Source organism: Sceloporus undulatus, chromosome 6 (assembly GCF_019175285.1).
Source record: "Sceloporus undulatus isolate JIND9_A2432 ecotype Alabama chromosome 6, SceUnd_v1.1, whole genome shotgun sequence".
NCBI lineage: Eukaryota > Metazoa > Chordata > Lepidosauria > Squamata > Phrynosomatidae > Sceloporus > Sceloporus undulatus.
In genome coordinates this window covers 93118772-93124393 of record NC_056527.1, presented here as the reverse complement: position 1 = coordinate 93124393, position 5622 = coordinate 93118772, and the positions used below count along the sequence as shown (strand labels likewise).

General features: G+C 43.2%; 1 protein-coding gene across 2 annotated transcripts in view; it reads left to right on the top strand.

The window, feature by feature from the left end:
* The first annotated feature begins 348 nt into the window (after positions 1-348).
* PRR15L (proline rich 15 like) overlaps positions 349-5622 on the top strand; it is a 15831-nt gene continuing 10557 nt past the window's right edge. Inside the window, exon 1 of one of the 2 annotated variants that reach the window (XM_042475747.1) lies at positions 349-617. The gene's annotated coding sequence lies outside the window, so the exon portion shown is untranslated. Of the gene's footprint in view, positions 618-750; positions 996-5622 lie in introns of those variants that run through there. The other variant, XM_042475749.1, reaches the window with a different exon arrangement.

The window sequence follows — 5622 nt, the reverse complement described above, 5'->3', positions numbered from 1 at the left end:
CCACAGTATGCGCATGGGAACATATAATATATATTGCCCATGGCCTTTTTTTGAGTCAGCATAACATATCGGAGAATGTGTGATGTATCTCTGAAATAAACTAATACCTGGAGTAGCACTGGAGTCAGCTGTTGGTGTTGTCTAGACTTTTTTTCCCTGCAACTAGCTCACGTTGATTGCTTTTCTGGAATTTAACCTACCACAAATCTGCACCCTCAGGTGCTCCCTTGTTCTCTTCCACTGATGTTGAATTGGAGCACCTCTCAGCAGTTTTTTTTTTCATCATGAATATTCAGATCTCTCTCAGCTCAGCCTCTGTTACCTCCTGTTTACTTTAGACAGGAGTGGCCCAGTCGCCAGTTAACCTTGACATACAGAGAGGGCGGGAAGGAAGCAGGGGGAGAGAGAGAGGGAAAGGTGCAGTAGGAACAGGTATGTGGCACCTCGACACACCTGAGATGTGAAGACCGCTTTTCTACTGCTTGCTGGAGACAAAACTGCTTGTTCTGCCACAGAGATCTGTCTCACTGTCAGGTCCTGTCCCACTCCTTCATGTTGGTCTTTACCCACAACAGCTGAACATACCGTCGGTGGAAAGAACTTCCCCAAGGAAGCAGGTATGTTGGCACAGGCACTCTTATGGCAGCAGGGGGATAGGAGGAAGGAAACTTGAACTGGAGTCTTGTACCTCCTTACCACTGCAAATGTTTTATTGATTCTTGCAACAGATGGAAAGCCTGAAACTGGTGTATCAGAGTGAGCAAAGTTTTTTTTATGTCTGGAGCTAGGAAGACCAGAGCTACCAGCTCCCCCAGATCTTGAGCTGTCAAATTTAATAGCTGGGGATGCTAGGGGTGACAGTCCAAAAGTCACTTTCCCAAGGTCTTGGAGAGACAGTGTCTCATTTTTGCTGCATTTGGAGTCTCACTGTTGTCTTGGCCAGGATGCATCTTCTCAGCATAATCTGCTTTATGGCGTTGTGCGGGTAGAATGAGGTAAGGACAGATTGCAAGTTACGTTTGAGACAGTGTACAAAAATGAAAAGGTGTGACAGGCAACTCATTTGATAAGGGTGCTCTTTCCTATTCTGCAGTAGCAGTCTTGTGAAGGGAGATATAGCTAATCCTGACTTCCTCATATGTGTAAAGTCAATGTATTTGAATCCGGAGGTTCATCCCTGCTTGTCTATGCTTTATGCTTCACGTACACTTAAAAGGCCCTAAGCAAAAACACTGGAAAGGTTCTTCAGGGACAATTGCTACAGTATGCATTTAAGGTTGCCGGTTTTGCCTGGTTTACATATTAAAAGCATAGTTACTACTTGTTTGCTTTTTCAGGATCCAGATCTCTTTCCCTTAGGAGGTTGCTTTTGTGGCAAACTTCACTGCATTTCCCAACTGTTCACGATACAATCTTTTGCCCAGAGAAAAATTACATTTGCTTAGAGACTGCAGTGATTGCTTGACAGCCATAGAACCCTTTTAGATATGCCCCAGAATAAGAATTGCAGGGTGCTCCACAAAGCTTGGAAAGTTACTTTTGTGGTCTACACCAACTTGAAAGCCACTGGCCAAACTGGCTTGGGAATTCTGGGATTCCAAAAATTAATTTTCCCAAACAGTGAACAGTTCAGCTATTCATCCCCAAGCTCAGATATCTGTGACAATTTAAAAACAACAGTATTCGGTTATTTATTTATATGATGCTTGTGGCAGGCATCTTCCAAGGCTGCAGTTCTCAACCTTTGCTCCTTCAAATGTTTTAGACTTTGCCTCCCAGAATTCCTGTCTATTAACTATGTTGGCTTGGGCTTCTGGGAACTGAAGTCCCAAACAATCAATGGATCCATGTTTAAGAACCACTGGTATCACTCCGGTGCAAGACTTGTTTTCCTGTTATCCTTGGCCTCCTTCTTTGCTTGAGAATGAGAGAGAGAGAGAGGAAGAAAGAATGGTACTGTACTGTGTTGGGAATCATAAAACCTACCAGCTGGTGCTGGATTACAAGTTCCAGCAGTCCTAGCCAGCATAGCCGGTGTGCAAGGAATGCTTTGAGCTGCAGCCCATTAACCACATCTTGTGAACTACACTGATAATCATTCTGGGATGCAAAAACAAACAAAACAGTATGTTCCAATGGATCCAGAGAATGGTCTAAAATACATTATACTCTTATACTTTAGGCAAGTTACATCCTGGTTGGTGTCCGGATGTGAAATTGTTTAGGGGCCTCAAATATGCTGCTCTGATCTTCTCAAAAGGAAGATTGGGATATTTATTATTTGTAAATGTTGGATGAGGGAGCTAGCATGGTGTAGTGGTTTTAATGTTGGAATAAGACTCCAAGAGACCAGGGTTTGAATCTCTGCTCAGCCTCGGAAACCCACTGGATGACCTTGAGCAAGTCACCCTTTTTCTGTCTTAGATGAAAGTAATGGCAAACCTCTTCTCAGTAATCTAAGGAATGTTGATAGTGGCAATCCAACACCCGGAGGGCTGTGGCATGATCCACCCTGTTTATACTGAGCAATTAAAACAGTTTAAAAACTATGTATTTGCCATTGTTGTTGTGTGCCTTCTGACTAATGGCAACCGTAAGGTGAACCTATTGGCAAGATTTCTTCAAAGAAGGTTTTCCATTGCCATCCTCTGAGGCTGACAGGAGTATTACTTGCCGAGTGTCACCTAATGGGTTTCATGATCAAGCTGAGAATCGAAACCTGGTCTCCAGAGGCATAGTCTAACACTCAAACCACTTGGCTCTCACCATAACTTCCAACCAAGATATCCTAGATGTTGTATTTCCACAAAGAGACCATGGCAGCATCCCTTATCCTGGCATCTTCAAATGTGATGGATTACCATTCTCATCATTCCTCATCACGCCTATGTTTATTAGGGACAATGGGAGTCACAGAAGGGCAAACTACAGCATTTGAACTACAAATTAATGGTGTATGTCTAAAAATCCTATTTGCATTGCTCTGTGGGGTCAGGGAGCTATGACAATTACGCCCACTCCAGCCATATCAGGACCACATTTAAGTCTACAGTGTAAACAGGCCTGAAGACAAATAATTTAGGAAAATCTCTTTTAACACAGAGCTAGAAAGAGAAATGATTTTTGACTAACCTCCTCTCTCTCTGTCAGAATGATGTGCCAATAAACCTGGTGCTTGATGGGGGACAACATTTGAAAAGGTTACTTTTTGAAACTAGACTTCCCATAATCCCCCATCCATTAGGGCCACTGACCATACTATGTGTGGGAGTCTGAGTGCTGGAGTTTTAAACAGATAATCTGATAAGAAAAGACCCCCCCCCAAGTTATCCATCCAGTGAGCAGACAAAAGCAGCATCTATACAGCTCAGCTGGTTGCTTTGGGGAAAGATAATGTTTTTCTATTTAAATCATTGTAACCATTTCTACATTTGCATGCATACATATAAAGTAGCACGTGCAAATTCTTTGCATCCTCTTTTGGTGGTGGCCACTGTACTTTTCATCCCGTCAAGAGGTTGCTATGAAGAGGGAGATCTGAGTCACTTTCCTATCCGTCTTCTGCCTTAAGTCAGGATATCCAATATGCAAACTTCTCAGGCTGATGGATGCCTTTGAACCTTTTCTCATCTGGACAAGTAACCCCCCTCCCTCTTTATTCAACTACTTGTTGCTACACAACATGCCGCCTGTTCCAGATAGTCAGTGGAGTTTATCACACGGGAGGAATCGGACTGACTTCCCATTGCCCGAAATTGCATGTGGTAGTCTATCATGCAATAATGTGAAACCCCATGATTGCGTTCGGATTGCCATTGGATTATACTTCCAACTTCCCTTGTCTGATAAACTCCAGTATCTACTTTTGATGAAGGAAAGTTCTATGAAATAATTGGGAAGGACAATTATTGAGAAACTGAGACCAGTACTTTTCAGGGGAGAATTCTGTGATTTCTTGAAAACATATCCAAGGTTCCTTACTTAGAGGATTACCAGTGATGGATATGTTTACATGAAAAATAGCTGCACTTCTGTGTTACATTTCTTTAGCAATGCATAAATGTATGGGAACATGGGTATATTCTAGGGCCACTCTTGGCTGTAGAACAACAATGGGAATCAGTGAGGTTGACAAAGAACCCTTTCACACTATTTCACAATTGTGATCCCACTTTAACTGCTATAGCTGCATCCTATGGAAGCCTGGAGTTTGTAATTTGGAGAGTTGCTAGTGCTCTGTGGTAGAGAACTATGGTACTTTCTCAGCTTCAGGCACCAGGCTTTCATAGGATGTCACCATGGCTCTTAAAGTGGAATCATAGTGCTATAATTGTTTGATGTGAAAGGCCTCCTGAATCCTGCATGATTTGGTGCATACTCTAGAATATTCGCTGGAAGAATATTTTGCAGATCCATCGAGGTCTGACATCAGACATATTATTCTTTGTCAGCAAAATGTCAGTGTAGAATGGCTTATTGGAAGCTAAAACCTTGAAAACCACTGACCTAATCAGAGTACCATACAGTATACATAAAGTAAGAATGAAAAACACCCAGAGAGGCAGTGGCCACAAATGCCTTCACCCACTCCTCCCTGTTACCCCACCCCAAAGTTTAAAATGCTATTGACTTTAAAAGGCCACGTGCACCCTCAGTCAAAGTGGTGGTGGAATTTGGCACAATTTTGTCCCTAGATTTGTTTTAGTTCCTGGCAAAGCTTTTGTTTTGCTTGCAAAACTAGAACTACTTCTAACTTTGAGACATGCCTTGTGCTGGATGTACAACTGCTTTTGGCATTCAAAAACGTGGCAACATTGCCTTCCATCACCCTTGAAGGAGGGAGGAAGGATCCCTTTTTAATGGAGGGAAAACTGGGAGGGGTGTACGTAGGCATACAGAGACTGGAAGGTTTTGGAGAAATATAGTTCACAGACTGTAATTTACTCATCCCTATCTTAAAGTGTTTATGATGGGTGGTTAAACAATTTTGAAAATCTTCAAGGTCAAATAATAGCAATAGCATTTACATTTCTATACTGCTTAATAGTGAACTCAGCACTCTCTAAGCAGTTTATAATCTGTAAGCCAATTGCCCGCAACAAGCTGGGTGCTCAGTTTACCCACCAAAGAAAGGATGGAAGGTTGAGTCAACCTTGGAGCCCTGGGATCGAACTCACAAAGTTGTGGCTGCAGTACTGGGATTTAACCACTGCACCACCAGGGCTCCTTATACAGTGCACCTGCGCCACACGTGGGTGCGCCATACGCAGTCTTGAGTGTACGCACTCAAGTCGCAGGGAGTGCGTGGGGTGGAAGGGGCGTCGCGTCCTATTCAATTGAATGGGGGGCACACCCATGGCGCCCTGCGCGCTGTTGCGCCGCTGCACCGCTGTGCACAAGCCCCATTGTTTCCAATGGGGCTTGAGCATAGGTGGAATTCGCCTTACACGGCGGGATCCGGAACGGATCCCTCACATAAGGCGAGGGCCGACTGTAATATAAAGCTAAAATTGTTAAAAGGTTTTTAGAAACAGAAATAAAGAAAAAGAAAAATACTCTCCAACATTTTGCAGATAAAAATTGGGGAACAAGCAACATCAGAGTATGGTCAAGATGGCAAAG